Here is an 18,550-nt window from a genome sequence, read left to right on the forward strand (position 1 = left end):
CTCTGGAGCCAGTGCAGAATGATTCCCAATATTATAGTGCTTTGTAGGAGAATTTTCATTTATAGTGAACTTCTGAAAGCTATTTGAATATAATGGTTAGCTGTTTGAATTCCCTTTGCAGGGTGTTCCTTTTCTCTAATCCTTAGCTTTTCTCAGACATTAGTGTTCTTTTTCAGATCATTTGCTACAGAAAGAGAGTTGCCTTTGCAGATTGGCACATCCTTCCCAGATTTCTAGGAAAAAGTCTTTCCAACATGATGAAAAGACAATGGCAAATCAAATACAGTATGTTTGGAAGATGTTCCATACGGGATTTAATTCCATTTTTCTGTAGGACAGTTTTCTAAGACCTTGTTCAAAATGACATCTTTCTGACTGAGTTGCTCAGGGTCAGCACACTGTCTGCTTAAAGTTAATGTAGTTCATCTTTTAACTTTGTCTGCATGGAATCACTGGTCGTTGGAGAGTATTGACAATTGAGATGTGATTTAAACATGGGTCTTAATGGAATAATAATTTGGTGAAGAGGGAAGTTGTTCAAACTAGTCTACAGAGTTGCTTCAGCAGTGGCTGAACCATGACATCACTCCCAGAATTCCCCTGAGTGCACATAGGTGAAGTAAGATTTTGTTGTTTGTACAGCGGTAGCAACTAGGAGCCTCTTTGTGCTTGGTGCTGTATAAACGCACAACCAAAAGATGGTTCTGATGCTGAGAAGTTTACATTCTTAAGTAGGAGATCTTATGGATAGAGTTGGGTGAAAAACTGATTTTTCAGTTGGGTGGCACTTCTGAAAAATCAAAAACAAATTTCAGTTCAGGGGTCAAACTGAATTTGATTTTTTTCTGAATTGAAAAAGTCCATTTCAAATTTGTTCAAGAGCAAAGATTTGAACTTGGGTCTTCTATGTCCCCAGTAAGTTCCTAAACCACCAGGCTAAAGGTTGTAAGAGAAAGGCAGCATAACTACCATCTCTTTCTTGAGCTGTTTTGTAAATGGCCAAAAGTAGATGTGTCAAATTCATTAATAGTGTCAGATAGACCGAAACTGCATTTTTTTGTCAAATAAACTATTCATCCAAAAAATTTCACCAGCTTTCTACTTGTGAGTTCACCAAAAATAAGGTTGTGGGTTTACTATCTGATGTGACCAACTATCTCTAAATACCAGTTCACATGAACATTCAACAGCCTGTAAAATTTAAGTTTAGATTACAGGAGATTTTATGGCTGAAGCACATGACTGAGAATCAGGATACCTCAGACATTTCTGACACTGCCACAAGTTTCCTTGTGTGATCCTGGGCGAGCCACTTCTGTTCTCTTCAGGTTCTTACACTGCCAACCATCCCCATGGTATCCATGTGCCTAATCTCTTTGGCCCTGAATTTCCAAATCTGTATAACAGGGATGATAATAATATTTACCTGTCTCGGGGGGCGGGGAGATGATCTTATGCTCAATGTATTAATTGCAGCCCTGTGGAGAATGGAAGTTCCATTTCACAAAGTATTTTGAAATTTCACTTCATTCCGAATGAAAACAAAATCCCCAAAATTGGTTTCTGGTCAGTTGAAATGTTTTGTTTTGGTTTTGACTTTAAATTTTGTATTATAACATATACTATCATACAAAATAAAAAAAATTCAAAACAGAATCATTTCAAAATGAAAAATTGATTTGAAACATTCCATTATCAAAACTTTTTTCTCCCATTTTTTCTCTGAGATTCCAGTAAATTTGAACTGATTTTGTGAAGCATTCAATTTTAAGAGAACTGCATATTCCAGTGGAATATGGTTCTAAGTTTCTCCCACCAGCTCTAGTATTAATGTTTGCTATTTGCTTTGTTATCTTTGCATGAAAAGTGCTACAGAAATGCAGTGTTATTGTCAATTTTTTTTTTCAAAGTGAAGCAACTTCTTCAAATTACAGGAGCATGTAAAATCATCTGGAATCACCAAACTATTTCTTTTAATATTATTGTGCCTCTGTAACGCAAAAATGGTAAAAATGAGAAAAGCTGAATTTGGTTAAAAACAATAATCAATTTCAAGGGCTGGGTTAAACAATTTTGACCTTTGTTGTAGTAAGAGTACAAAAGTATTAAAAAGATGATTTGGGATTTTATGGTTTCAAATGCTTTTATGTGATCCTATAATCAAGAAGGGCTGCTACAGTTTTTGTTGTTGTATCTGTCTGAAAATAGTTTAATTTAAAATTAGTTTTCACATTTAGATGTCACTGGGATAGAATCCACTAAATTCAACACCTGAAAAATATTCTTCTTTTGTAATCTGCCAAATAAATGAGTTACCTTTGCAACAAAATGTCATGTTTTGTAAGAACCACAAAATTCTATTAACCTGCTTTGAAGAAGTTTTCTGCCAGATGCTTGGCCTGTAAATGAGTTATGGTAAAATGTGAGACAGTTATTTGTAAATAAGCAATAATAGGTGAGGATAGTTTAAATTGGGAAGCCTTGCAATCTTTCTTCTTTTATCCCAGAAAGAGACCACTACCAGTCTGATCAGCAATCAAGATGCTGTGAGCATCATATATCCTTTAGATGATTAAATGTGAATGTACCCGTGTGCATGATCTGATTCCATATATTAATACAAACCGCTTTAGTGCATTGATTTTCTGCTTGCTGATGTGATTTTTGGCCTCTCTCTATAAATTTAAAGGATTTCATTCAGACTATGAGGCATTTTGAAACAATTTCTATAAGGATAGGATAGGACATGTACAATTAGTCCTGGGTGGGAGCAGGAGGAATCCATTTCAAATGAATGAGCCCCACTCAAGCTATGCACATATTGCGTGGAAACCCTGACAGGTAGTACTCACTGAACACGAACTCCCATGTTTTCCAGTAAGTTAATGTACATCACATTTTTCCTGCACAACTTTCAAATTAAAGTGTATATTCTTCCATGTAAGTGGCTAAGATGGGCAGCCATATAGTAGGATTTAGGTCAGGCATTTTTATGTTAGCTGTCATGGGATAACACGGTACTTGCTTTTCCTCTAATAAGGGCAAACCTGCATGCACAGGTTAAATGAGTTCTTGCTTTTCATCCTGCAAATGCACACCAATGCAACAGGGATACTGTTAATACCAAGTGAAATCTCATCAGAAGCTATTTTCTTGTGGCCACAAAACCAGGTTTATATAATATTGTGCTGAGTCCCAATGTACTTTGTTGCATTATTACATTAACTGTGATTCTTGTCTGCCCCTACTGGGTCTGATACTAAGCTGCTTAGTCAAGTAAAATTCCCATTGAAGTCAGTAGGACTTTTCCCACAGTACAGACTGAAAGATCAGTCTCATTTTAACCACTGCTATCAACACTAGAGGTGGGACATTTTTTTTTCAGCGAATAGTAAATTTGCCCAAAGTGCATATTTCAGCACACGGAAACTATTTATGAATTTTCTGAATAATTTCAGCCCCAACTTTTTTTTTTCTTCACTGAGGTACCATTCACAAATGGCTAAAGAAGTCATTGAAGCAGAGACATGAACTTGGGTCTCTCAGCTCCCACCTAGATGCTCTTATTTCTAAGCAATAGAGTCATTCTCGCTATAGCTTTGATCCATTGATTGTTTATACACAGTGGACCAGCTTGAACAGGAGCGACTAAGAAAAAACACACATCAGAATATCCTAGTCCAGTGACTAGGGCATGTTCCTGCAGTATGTGAGACCCCAGTGCAAATCCCTTCCCCATTATCAGGCAGGGAGGAAAATTGAATGTGGGTCTCCCGCATCCCAGCGGTGCCACTGGGCTAAAGCTTCTAAGAGCCTACTCATCTGCTGACATTTTGTGACTCTAGGCATTTAAAAATGCCAGAAACAAAATGTCTTGGTTGAACAAAACATTATGTTGGACCTGAAACTGGTTTTATTTGCCAACATTTGTTGGAATTTTCAAATTTGGTTTGACCTGAACTGATTTTTTTTTAACTGCTAGCAAACTGAAAAATCTGTCATTCACACAGCTCTACTCAACACTCCCAAGTCACCAGAATAATGACTGAGGTACAAAGCAGAGTTTTTGAACTTTGGCTTTCCTGAGTCTTCCAAAGCCAGAAAAATCAGAGTGGGGATGGAATACAATCCTATTAGAAAAGAGGTGGGAAATACTAATTAATATGGTGATTTATTACATGAAAATAGAAAACACTTTGTAATCCTGCACAAAGTAGAAACTTATTCATTCTTTATGCAGCAGGACAGGGAGAGGAAAACAAGCATTGCAATAGCCATGTAAACAGTGATGGTTTTGTTGGTGAAGACTGTAGTATTCCCAAACACTTAGAACCTAGATCCTCCAGTGCAGGACAGCTGCTTGCACTGTGCCGCTGGCACATTCTGATCATTCAGAGAGCATATTCAGCCCTAGGGGATCACCTCAGTGGATGCAAGCTGATCACCTGCTGAAGGAGAGGTTCTTTTGCTACCCCATCCTCACCATGCTGCCATTGTAGGAGGTAAAAAGCAACAGAGGGTCCTGTGGCACCTTTAAGACTAACAGAAGTATTGGGAGCATAAGCTTTCGTGGGTAAGAACCTCACTTCTTCAGATGCAAGGAGGTGTGGTTCAGGAGTTGGCTGGCAGCCAGTGTAAGTCACAGCAGCCGGAGGGAGGGATCTCAGCATGTAAAGGTGAATTTCATGCCACCATTGCATCCTATTACTCAACTTGCACTGTGTGTATTTTAGCCAGACCCTAGGATCCTAGTTACTCTGGTTTTATCAATGTTTTCATCATTGTAAAATGATATCAGAAACCCAAGATATTTTTCCCAAACTTTTTTGAAGTGAAATGCAATAATGTTGTGTAACATTCATATACGTAATGTTCCCCAGTATTAAAGCTTTTTTTAGATTATCTCTGGTAGTCAGAGTGTTAACTTCATTCTTATTCTATTGTTACTGAAAATCTCTCACGAGTAAGGGGAGATTCTTAATGCGCACAGTTCCCTTTTTCTGAGATATAAAATTATCAGGTGTAATTCTTTTATTTTGTTACTGCAGGCTTTTTTCTTTCATCTCTATATTTTGCAAATAATTGTTTGATTTTCATAATTTATTTTTCCCTTACTAAAATACTGTCATAGAATGAAATATATAGTGTTACATTTATAAAGGCATCTGTACTAAAGAAGTTAATCATAAAACACAGTAGTGAAATTGCTATTGGTAGTGAGGATAGCAGAAAATTTCAGACCTGTCAAGGATAAGCAAAATATATATTAATAATTACAGTAGTTTATTTCTGTTTCTCTTTTCAACTGTTTCTAAAACATACCAGTACCAACATATTTTACAGCTAGGTTGTGAAGAGGAAAATGTTGTTGGTTTTATCATGATCCCTGAAAGATACTGACTAAGGAAACCGTGTTCTAGGGCAGTGGCTCTAAACCTTTCCAGACTACTGTATGCCTTTCAGGAGTCTGATTTGTCTTGTGTACCCCCAAGTTTCATCTCACTTAAAAACTACTTGCTTACAAAATCAGACATAAAATACAAAAGTGTCACAGCACACTATTACTGAAAAATTGTTTACTTTCTCACAATTGCCATATAATTATAAAATAATTCAATTGGAATATAAATATTGTACTTACATTTCAGTGTATAGTATATAGAGCAGTATAAACAAGTCATTGTTTGTATGAAACTTTAGTTTGTATTGACTTTGCTAGTGCTTTTTGTGCAGCCTGTTGTAAAACTAGGCAAATATCTAGATGAGTCGATATAACTCCTGGAAGACCTCTGAGTACCCCCGGTTGAGAACCACTGTTCTAGCATCTTGAGTGTCTTCTCAGCAAGTAGTGTGGAAAGAGTCACTTTATTCTCTGAACTTATTCAACCACATTGAAACAACAGAGCAAGAAAAAGGCAAAACTTTAAAAATGAGAACTAAGGGAACATTGGCTCACATAAACATAATTGCTACATCACACTTGAAATACAAATGTTCCATGAAGCATTTTATTGCACCTCACATCGTAGTTCTGACTGAGAGGTTTGTATAGCATGTACCACTACAGCAGGTTTTGTCCTGGTAGTGCACTTTCATGTCAGTAATTTGCAAATGCTGCCATCTTTCAGAATACAGCAGCATTAGTCTCAGCAGCAGCATGTTACCATTCCCTGTATTATCACGGCATTGGGAACAGCTGCTCCTCATTTCTGCCTTATACTAGAAATGAACACTGGTTTCAAGGGGTAGTCCCTGCCCTTCCATGTTACATTTGCTATGGGAGAGGGAGGAGTAGCACAGTAGGGACCCGGATGGGCCGCCGATGGGGGGCACAAAAGGGGCAACGATATTAAAGCGCTGCCGCGGCAGCGCTTTGAAGTCAGCGGTACGGGCTGATACTGGCGGCTACTTTTTACCGGTACACCATACCGGCCCGTACCGCCTTACTTTCACCCCTGAAGGGTGGTCACCCTTTTCTCTTCTCGCCAAAACTATCCTAACCTCAAGTGAGACCATTCCCCTGCTCCACAACCCTATCACAGGTCTCCTTATTTTTCACTTTGAAAATCTGGTAACCCTATGTTCCATATGTCAAGCTCTGGGGCTCCTTGTTCCCGCTTCCCCAGTGTGAGCAGTGATAGGGCAGGAGTGCTGTGATTTTAGTCACTGCCATTTGGAAAAGCCTTTCGGCTGAGATTTTCAAACTGCCTGTGTGACTTGGATGCCCAATTTCCATTAATTTCAACTATCAGCTTTATGTTTTTGATAATCTGAACAAATATTCACATACTGTACCACAGTAACTCCCTTCTGTGACTGTACCTGTATAATCTTTTAAGGGCCCAGTCCACTGACCATTAAAGTTAAGTTGGATCAGGCTCTAAGACAGCAAAGGTTGCCTACCTATATGGGACTCTACATTAAAACATGGCAGTGCTGTTTGAAAAGAAATATATTTTGTGTGCTATGGAAAGTGTGCTGCAAAATATAGAGACAAAAGTTCCCAGCACAGTGAGTTTACAGAGTCAGCCTAAATATTCTTGTTTTTATTGCTGTATGGTACGTACCAAATTTAGAGACACCATCAAGGTTGTTGGAGGCCAAATTTCACTTACCTTTTTATTTCCTTGCAAAATCCATATTACTCCTGAAAAATTCAATATTTTAGTAGCTCAGGATTCATGAGCAAATGCGTAATAACAAATATGCATGCAAACAAAGAATTGTGAGGAAGTATATTTTAGTGTCACACTTTCAAGGGGTGGTTATAAACAGTGAACTAAAAATATATTATGATAAATCCTCAGCAATATCTATTTAGCATTATTTAAATACAGGTTTTATTATGCAGTTATCTAAATAAGTGAAGCTTACTCTGTTTTTATGTCCATTAAATAACTTGTAGACTGTTGCAGTAGGTCAGTAATTAAAAAAACCTTGACATGGCGAGGTTGTCTGCATTGAAAATTTTATTTTTGGCACCACCAGCTGAGCTGGGAATCTCAATCATATAATTTTGCATCACATTCCTGAATAAAACTCCAATTGGCTTGCTTCTCTTTCTGTATTAAAAACTCTCTTGCATAAGTGAGAAAATAATAATAATGGGGACAAAGGGTCAGACCCAGTGGACCTCTGTCTTTGTCTCCAACTCCAAAGGCAGTCATCACATAGCCCTTCTGAGGAAAAGGTGTGAAACACGCTAAGATTAGCGTTGTGGACCACCGCTTTTTGACTCTCCCCTCTTTTGGCTAAGAACATTCAGTGCAGGCTTGGCAAGCGATACCAACAGTTTTTCACCACCAGTTACAGAGGCAGAACATTTGGAGCCTCAAACCCATTCAATCTCATTCGATAGGAACTGCAGTATTGCACCTCTTGAAGCAAGGGTCAGGCACAGATCCGCTCAACTCTCCTCTAGACTATCTATGGATCCAGAAAGTGTATTGTGAAGAGATCAGTTAATGAGGTGGGTGGTGGAATATCCTGCTCAAGTCATCAACAGAAAGATACCACAAGAGCAGGCAATGATGACCTGTGGGGGTGGGGGGGGCGCAAGGGTCACATGACCCTCCCCAAAATGCTGGGCGGGGGGCAAGGCCAGCAGCCAGGGAGATGAATGGGGCAGGGCCAGAGCCTCTCTTCTTCCGGCCTCCTTCTCTGGCCATGATCCCTGGTGTGGCACGCAGCGGTTGCACTCTCCCAGGCAGCCTCTGCCCACACTGCTTGCAGCGTTCCAGGCAGGCAGTGTGGCCAGAGGCTGCCTGGGAGAGAGTATTAGTGGCTCCACATGCCAGGGGAACTGGAGCAGAGCCCCCCTCCCCCCCCACACACACACACCTGGTAATGTGCGATAGGGAGGAAATGGGGAGAACCCAGGGTCACCCAGGCTGGGGGTGGGGCAGGGACAAGTCACGTGGGGGGTCATGTGGGGAGCAGCGCAGGGTTGAGTCATGTGAGGGGGTCACATGAGGGGTGGGGATAAGTCATCTGGCGGTCACGTGGGGAGGTCACGTGCCCCCCCTTTAGCTGGTGCCCCCTTTGTGTCCCTCCCAGTAATCGCTCACGCGAGGCGTGTTTACTGATGCAGTGCAAAGCGTCAGACAGAGTTCCACATGCCACCATCAGGAACTAAAGGGTGGAATTTGAATACCTACACAGGGAGAAGATATCTGATACTAGAAGGCTTTTAATCTGGCCTGGGGAGAACCAAGGCTTGGAAGTTAAAGTGAACAAAGATAAAACTGAAAATAAGACATAAGCATTTAACAGTGACTGTAATAAACCATAGCAGCAGATTAACAAGGGATGTGGTCACATAGAGTCTTTAAATCAAGACTGGATAGCTTTCCCAAGGAGCTGTTCTAGTTCAACCACAAGTTATTGGGCTAGATGCAGGAATTTAGATTAGAAGTTCATAAATGCCCCTTCCAGCCCTAACATCTATAAATCACATCAAATATGGAGATATTTTTACTAAGTAAATATTTTCAGACCAAGTCTAGTCTTGTATTCCACTAGAGCTTTACAAATAATAAAGTAACAGATAATCAGATTCCCTCTAATGCTTTAATTTATGTGGAATTCCATGTACAGGATAGAAAGAAAAATTAAGGCTGGTGTACTATCTTGGCATATAGGTAGGTCTCCATGCAGAATTACTCGTCAAATAGGGCAGATTAACCAACCATTTGGTCAGCATGAACATTCATGATCCTGGGGTACTGCAAAGACTAATAAGATTTCAAAACTGTATGTATATATAAAATGTAAAACGAGTAATTTTGTGTGCAGTTTCTTAGTGTTTCCTTTGCATGACCAGTTAATCATTTTGCAACTGCAGTTGCAAACCCTGGGAACGGCAAATTGGCAATTGGCCTTTTCAGGCATTTGTGTGTTTTGCCAGCATCACTTACACACACATTTAGGCCGTGGTTCAACAATATACTAAAGTTTGTGCTTAAAATTACACATACGTGATGAATTGAGTCATAACACTTAGTGGTGAATTTTCATTGAACTGTATGAATTAGCACATGCTCCAAGCAACTGTTCACATACAATAACACTGCTCTACAGCCAAAATGCTTCTGAAATAATTGTAGTCAAACTTTACTAATTCTGGGTCACTGAGAACGAAAATGATGCTTAAAATTGTTGATTGGCTCTAGTTTTCAAGATATGCTATTGGGTCAGTATATACAACCCTTGACTTGGGAATGGCGGAGGATAAGTGAGTTATAAAGGGAAGGGATCTCAATTTAAACCAGAAATGACTAAAATACATCTTTGACTGGATCTATGACTGGGTTTGGACAGTACTTGCTTTTTAGGCAAAACAGTGAATGATGCAATCTGAAGCTGGTATTGCGTCATACATGATATGAATTGCATCATCTTATTCCTAGAAGTCATGGATGATGCAATCATAACAAAGCTTACATCACTCTGCTGAACAAATTGCCCTATATCAGCTCTAGAAATCATACAGTGTCATGCTCTCTTATTTGTCAGTGTTTGATTTTGCAAAGGGACACATTTCTGTTTAGCCAAAGTGAGCAGAGATGCCTCGTACTTGTGTGAACAGTGCAGATAACTTCTGCTATGTTTGTGGTGAAGTGACTTTTGCATCACAAAAGCGCAGTATAACCACTATGGTTAAGAAAGCCTATCACCTTTATTTTGGCTGCAAAATTGGAGATCAGGACAAGAGGTGGGCCCCACACATATGCTGCAACACTTGTGCAACAAATCTTCGCCAGTGGTTGAACAGGAAAAGGAAATCTATGCCTTTTGCAGTGCCAATGATTTGGAGAGAGCCAACAGATCGTACCAGCAATTGTTACTTCTGTATGGTGCCTCCAGTTGGGAAAGGTGTGTCAAAGAAGAAAAAGTGGACTGTGCATTATCCAAACATTCCATCAGCTATACGCCCAGTACCCCATGGAGAAGGACTGCCGGTTCCTGATGCACTAGAATCATTCTCACTTGAGTCAGACGAGGAAGAGGAAGAGGATGAAACTTCTGGTCCTGAACCATCAATGTCACAGGACCCACATTTTCTCCCATCCTCCTCCTCTGAACCACACCTCATAACACAAGGTGAACTGAATGACCTTGTCAGGGATTTGGAACTACCCAAGAGTAAGGCAGAGCTGTTGGGCTCCAGACTACAGCAGTGGAATCTCCTGGCAGGTGATGTTAGGGTTTCCATGTTCCGTGACCGTCAAAAGGATCTTGTCCCATTCTTCTTCATGGAAGGTGATCTTGTAGCCTGCAACAACATCGATGGTGTGATGGCAACCCTCAACATCATTCACGATCCAGATGAGTGGAGACTGTTCATTGATTCATCGAAGAGGAGTCTTAAAGCTGTTTTACAGCATAATGGCAATGTTTTGCCATCAATTCCAGTTGATCATGCAGTCCATATGAAGGAAACCTATGACAACATGAAACAACTTTTGAGGTGCATAAACTATGACCAACATCAGTGGCAGCTTTGTGGCGATTTGAAGGTTGTTGCTCTCTTGCTTGGTCTGCAGACTGGATACACAAAGTACTGCTGTTTTCTCTGCGAATGGGATAGCCGTGCAAGAGATTCCCACTACATCAAGAAAGATTGGCCACTCCGACAGTCATTGCAGCCTGGGAGGAAAAGTGTTCCTTGATTCAACAAGTGGTGGATGCTGAAGATTTTGTTACCACCCTTACACATCAAGCTGGGTCTGATGAAGAACTTTGTCAAGGCCATTGACAAAACACAAGCAGCTTTCAAGTACCTCCATGGAAAATTTCCAAGGTTAAGTGAAGCTAAGATAAAGGAAGGTGTCTTTGTTGGTCCTCAGATTCGTGAACTTCTTCGAGATGATGTATTTGACCATGCACTGCGTGGCAAGGAAAAGACGGCATGGAAAGCCTTCCAGTTAGTGGCAATAAATTTTCTCGGAAACAACAAGGCAGACAACTACAGGTTGTTGGTGGAAAACCTCCTCAAGGCATACAAAAGCCTTGGTTGCAACATGTCACTAAAGATACATTTTTTGCACTCTCATCTAGTTTTTTTTCCACCGAACTGCGGAGCAGTGAGCGACGAGCACGGCGAGCGATTTCACCAGGACATTGCAACAATGGAGAAACGCTATCAGGGCAAATGGAGCCCATCAATGCTTGCAGACTATTGCTGGACAGTGACAAGAGATGCTCCATTTAATGAATACAAGAGACAAGCCAAGAAGCGCCGAGTAGACACTGAATAGGACTAAACTATGTACAGAATAGTTTTTTGCCTTTTGTTTCATAATAAATTTTATTTATATAACCCTTTTGCTGATTTTTAAAGTGTTACATAAACAGGACAGGTGAAATATTATCATGTAAAGCAACCATAAACACATGAAAAGACCTAGGTTTACAATTTATGATTAAACTCTATTATCTACACAATATACATAGACATAAAATGTAAAAACTTAAATATCTTAGAAACAGTAGCCAATCAGTTGTTTTAATTGTCATATTTGAATTCAGCACATCAAAATACATAATAAATAGCACATTTTATCTCTGAAGCAGACGACTTCTCAAAAATTGTAGACCAGTGTAATTTATCACGCATAAACTCTGAGAATTTACTCCTCTGTAAATTTGCTCCTCTGCATTATTAGTCTTTGTGGTTTATTTGGTTGGAAGATGAACTTCTGGGCCAAATGCTTATGTGTTTACATCTGACACTCATAATGTAACTGCAGTTTGATAATATATTAAACTGAAATGCCATCTGTAATTTTCCTGGTGGCATGGAATGTAAACAAAATAGTCCTGGTATATCGAACATTCCTTTTTTGAACTTCCAATGAAATGATGTTAAAAGATGTCTCAAACATACTTTATGAAGACATTTATGGCAACAGTGTTTAAAAGGACTAATATTTTTTCTGAAGGTAACATGGTACAATACAAAGTGGGCTGTCAAACATGTCAACAGTTGTAGTAGAAAGGGATAACTCGTAAAAGCTTAGAGAAAGTACAGTAGTCATACTGTAGATTTTAAGGACGATGGGTTTAGGATCCTTTGTGTAGGTTTAATGCGGTAAAGTTTCAGAAAATATAAGAACTGTGTTAATGACCATGATTCTACTTGAAATGTTGCCTTATAGTTACACTTACTGCTATCAACCCATTCTTCACTGTAACCTGAAAATATAAAACATTCAAATGTAGGATACTGCTTCTTGCGCAGACTATAAGTTTAAAAAGCATTGCATTCATGTATGATAAAGGAAATGCAAAAGGGCTTAATCCAAAATCCATTCAAATGCATGGAAAGACTCCTGTTGACTTCAGTGTGTTTTGGATCAGGTCCTTGTGCAGTTTTGTTATTTTTGTAATATAGGGAATGCAGATTCATGCTTTCCTTTGTTCTTTTTAAAGGAAACCTCTAGTTATATAAAACAAATTGTAATCATTGCATCTTACTTAAATAGAATAAAGCAGGGAGGTATTAGAGGGCTTTCCCTTCATCCTCTCCCCTAGTTCTTGTTACGCAGACAGAAAGCAGAAGACCAGAAGTCCATAGTGCAGGCAATGCAATGTTTATTGGGGTTAGTTCCAAGCAAGCATATCCATAGCTCTACACACCGGCAGAGTCTGTTTCCCAGTGTTCCGTTCCCAGCTCTGACACTGCAGAGTGTTTACCCCGTGTCCCGCTTCCCAGCTTTGATGCCACAGAGCCTTGCCTGTGTCCCCATTCCCATCTCCTCCTTCTTAGCAGGCCCAAATATATCTGCAATGCACACCCACAGTCCCACCCCTTACAATTTATGGTCATGTTCCATTTTATGGGTCATGAGTCTAAGGTCTTCGTCCCACCTCTTTTGTATCCCATGGGAGGGGTGAGGAGTGAGGTTGTGCTACGGTCAGGGACAGGTATTTCTTTGGCCTTTTAGTGTTTTATACCTTCACCCAATCCCCCTTTGCCCCTCCCAACTGGTTGCTTGACCTTGCCTTGAGACGGGTTGAGGCAAGCTCCAGTAACACTTCAGCTGCTTTTATCTGTTCCCATTATACTAACAAACCCATCTAGCTAGGGAGAAGCAACACACATGGTGTCTTTGTTCACACGTATTAGTATAAGATATAAGAGTATCACAAGGTCAAACACAAAATTCTATCTCAGGCTGACAAACAAGCCTATATACTAACAGGAGGCAGTTTGGTCTACTGGACTAAGCACAATGCTGAAAAGAGGAACTCCTCAGTTCCTCTGTGTGGCCAATGTCAAATCACGATAACTTGTCTCTGTTTCCCCATCTATAACAAGGGGTAATAATACTTACTACCGCCACTACTTACCTCACTTCAGCTATTAATTTAATGTGCTTTGAAAAAATAAAGAGGTGGATGTCTTTGTTATTAAATCACTAAACAAAATAATTAAACTGTCTAAATAGAATTAAAAAGAATAATGAGCAATTAAACAGGATGCTGTTATCTACAGTGTGTGAGTGATAGGAGTAGGACTTTGAGAAGGCAGAACCCATTTGAATTCAAAGGAAAGCAGGAATAGTGAAAACTATTACAAAGTTCCGTTCAAACTGTAATTCTCCATTCATGAAAAGGTGACTAAAATATTTTTAAATTAGCCATTTACTCGTATTAAATGATAGAATTTATGGTGGTAAAAGTCCTTTCTTTCCTGTGTTATCAAATGAGTTTTGCATTCTCTCCATATTACTCTACAAGATCAGAAAGATGCTCCTGCTACAAAATATCCCTAAAATGGCAGCCTTGGTAGTGAGTCAACTGCCACCATTCACAGTTATGGAGACAATAAAACAGTTACAGATTTTAAAAAAATAATCTTTAATCTGTATTCATTGAGCCAAATGCTCCCCATAGATGTGTGTGTTCACATCTCATTGGAAGTCAAATCAGAATTATGTCTATGTATTAGTTAGCAGAATTTTTGACCCTTATTTCAGATATATGTATTTTGCTAAGGTTTTATAGCTAATTATGGCAATTTTCCTTTAAATACATTGCAAGGGTTTTTGTCAAAAGAAGAAAATCAGGGGAAATGTGTCCCGCAACCCTGCAACAAAAAATGGCATCTAGCTCAATTTATTCTTCCTCCTGTAAAATTATGACAACTGATCCCTTCAAGGGCAAAATATAGGCTTGATTCTCCAAATACTTATGTACATGCTTAACTTTATGCTTTAGTAGTCCCACTGAAGTCAATGAGACTACTCCTAGTGTGTAAAGTCATGCATATTGTGAGTGTTTGCAGAATCAGGGCCTATACACTGCAGTGAGGTCCTTACTCTGACACAAACTTCCTTGTGTGACCTTTGGCACGTCACTTAGCATTTCTGGCCTCATTTCTCATGTGTAAAATTCACAACCATAACTGAGCTTCCCCATTTGGACACTCATCAAGGTGCTGTGTTTGGGTCCTGATACACAGGACCATGTATGTTGAGTTTCTTGTGTCAGAGTATGCTCCATCACCGTCTCTTTTTTTGGCCTTGCTGGTATACTTCCTGAGCATAGCTTCTAGCTCTTACCCCTTTTTAGACATTGGACCTTGTGGTCCCGGTGCCCTAGACCCTCAGGACCAGTGCTTACTCCTCAAGGCAACCCAGTAGCTTAAACACACCCTCTCCCAGAGCAGTACCCTGGAGTGCATTCTGGGTTATGGTTTACCTCTCCAGGGACTTATGATGGTTGAAGAACATAACACACAGGCTTTTCTAAGGTTTTCAACACAATTAATCTTAGCTTTAGATAGCACAACAGATATACAGATCTAGGTAAAAAACAATAAAACATCTATGTACCATTCCTTGCCTCAGTTTCATCACCAATCTTGAATGTTCTTTGAGATTTGGTCAGAGTCCTCTAGGGTGTCCCTCCTGCACATGGATTGTCTTCCAAATTGTGGGGAGAGAGAGAGAGTATTTGTGTCTGTCTGTGCTATCTTTGTTTGTCTTCTCCTGGTCTTCCCTCCACCCCGTGCCCTTCATGACCAGTGAAATACAGAACAGTGCAGCTCTAGGATAGGGTGTGTTTAAGCAACTTGGCTGTCTTGGGGGGTCAGGGCACCTGGACCACAAGGTCCAATGTCTATTAAGGGATAATAAATAGAAGCTATGCTCAGGAAGTGTGCCAAAGAAAGATATAGATAGATATCTATATCTATAAACTTACAGTTCCTTTTGTTAGGTAATCAAAGACCCTCACCAGGTGATCTGTTTCTTAGTTACCAGCCCACCTGGGCAGAACCAGTTTTCTTGTTTGGTTACCTTCTTTAGCATATCCGTTGTATTGCCCAGGTAGACCTATTCAAATGTGAATCTTAATAGTCTATTCATCTAATCCAGATATGCAGGTGTGCTTCCCCTGTCTTCTTAGCACAATGAGTATGAAGCTAGAACACAATAAAAACTGTCATTGTGATCCAGACAGTTCATAAAATCAAAATGGAATTCATAAATTGTACATAGATTCCCTTAAACATCACATGGGGATAAGATGATGTCCCTACCTCATACATGTATTGTTAGGATAAATACACTAATTCATAAATCATCATGAAGCTATCAAATACTATGTTACTGGGGGCCATACAAGTACCTCAGATAAACTACTTGCAGGATTTGGCCATATATGTGAATTAACTGCATTGTATGAGTTTCAGACTCTGATACCCTTCACTGAATAAATATATGAGTATGTCTCAAACTGTATACAGGGTCCAGAGAAGAGCAACAAGAATGATTAAAGGTCTTGAGAACATGACCTATGAAGGAAGGCTGAAAGAATTGGGTTTGTTTAGTTTGGAAAAGAGAAGACTGAGAGGGGACATTATAGCAGTTTTCAAGTACATTAAAGGTTGTTATGAGGAGGAGGGAGAAAACGTGTTCACCTTAGCCTCTAAGGATAGAACAAGAAGCAATGGGCTTAAACTGCAGCAAGGGAGGTTTAGGTTGGACATTAGGAAAAAGTTCCTAACTGTCAGGGTGGTTAAACACTGGAATAAACTGCCTAGGGAGGTTGTGGAATCTCCATCTCTGGAGATATTTAAGAGTAGGTTAGATAAATGTCTATCCGGGATGGTCTAGACAGTATTTGGTCCTGCCATGAGGGCAGGGGACTGGACTCGATGACCTCTCGAGGTCCCTTCCAGTCCTAGAATCTATGAATCTATAAGGGGGAGCCGTGTATTGACAAGTTAGATTATTAATAAAGATGTAGTGGTACTGTATTGTCTCCATATTCAAATTGTCTGTGGAAAATTCAAATGACCTGCTTTATGCAGACACCAATCTGCTGAACTCTCACCAAGAATTAGGAACTGCAGAGGAGTTATCCAGTTTGCAATAAATGTTTTAAAAGGCTTTTTCACTTGTTGTGTCATCATTAGAAATGTAAAAAAACCCCAAATGAATCACAGAAACAATGTTTCTTTCCACGGATTTGGTGATTACTGATCACGCAGAAGTCAATCCTGAAGTCAGAAAATGAATCATTGAGGAGAGTGGAAGCTGAGCAATTAGGTATGTGCCCTACATGTTTTCAGATCTGGCAGGTCTCTAATCAAAAAATCTTCAGCCAGTTGACCTGCTCATTAGCATTGCATTAAAAATGCTACAAAACAAAAATAAAACCTTACAGCCCTTAAACAAAAAAAGTAGCTTAGTGAAACCTGTATGAGGCAACCATTCAAGGAAGTGACAAGAAGGGACTGTCCTGAAAGATGTAGGGGAAATTTTTCAAAAAAGCTTTTATGACTTAGGGAGCTAAGTCTAATTTTCAAAAGTGATTCAGATGCTTTGTAAAAATTTATCCATGATGTTTAACAAAGGTAGATGAGAATTTTAGTTGAGCAGCTGTAGGGAGTCCCATGAAAGATAAAGAATATTTATGTTAGCACAATTTCTAATGATTTATAAACCTCTTAATACACAAATATTTCAATACTTTTAATGTTTTAAAGACATAAAATAACAAAAACCTTGTTATATATAAATATTCATTTGTAGCCTAAACCTTGATATGTCTGCCAGTTACTCTAGACATTAGTGACATAAAAACATAACATTTAACTGCTGCTTTTACATACTTTGGCTATTAACATCCCCCAAGGTTGCCAGTTATGGCAGAGTTGAAAATCTGGACCTCTACCTACCAACCATTGCAATGTCCATGTGTTTCCTTCACACACCCTTGAGCACTCAGGACTTGATTTTCCTTTGCCTTGTATTCTGACATACTGCCAAGCAGAGGTGCCTTGTAACAGGTTGTGCTCCCCCCTCAGCGCCTCCTGCTGGTAGTGCCGGGAATTAGCTCTGTCTAGCTCTGAAGCGCCCTCTGCAGGTGGTGTCTCACCCGTTGTCTGCTCTGCTGTTTCCTCTGTCTGTGGGGCCCCACGTCGCTCTCAGACCGCGGCATCCTCTTCAGGGCATGGCCCTCCAGCTGTGCCCCAACTCCATTGTCTCCCCACATTCCAGGGGAACTGGCGGTCCAGTCCTTCACCCAGCTTCTCGCCGCAGTGGCGAGCTAGAGCCTGTAGTCTAGCCCCTCGCTCAGGGTGAGCTGCAGTACTTTGGCTCAAGCCTGCACCCAGGTGCTGCAAATAGTCAATTAGGCTAGGCTCTGGTTCAGAGAGGGGCAGTAAACAAAGTGTCTCAGCTCCACCTGTACTCAGGTGGGGCTGCAAATAGTTAACAAGCCCAGGCAGGAAGTCTCTCAGCTTGGGCCTGTACCCAAAGTCATTTACCTCAGGCTTTCTTTCAGCTAGCCTGAGGGAGGGGGAGACTGCTACCCACTGCTTGGGTGGCAGGGGTGACGCAAGTTCTCCCACTCCACTGCGTCCCGGCCCAGGGCCCTAAGGGTGGCGGAGGGGTCTGCCACCGCGTCAGCAGAGATCCAAGCTGCAACACGCTGACTCACCCTCTGCCAGCGTTGCAGCCAGACAGGGGTCTACTACCCCTGGGCCACTTCCACACTTCCCCTCCAAAGGTACCTGCTGGTCCAGTGAGGTAAG

This window comes from Emys orbicularis, chromosome 3 (genome assembly GCF_028017835.1).
Source record: "Emys orbicularis isolate rEmyOrb1 chromosome 3, rEmyOrb1.hap1, whole genome shotgun sequence".
Classification (NCBI taxonomy): Eukaryota; Metazoa; Chordata; order Testudines; family Emydidae; genus Emys; species Emys orbicularis.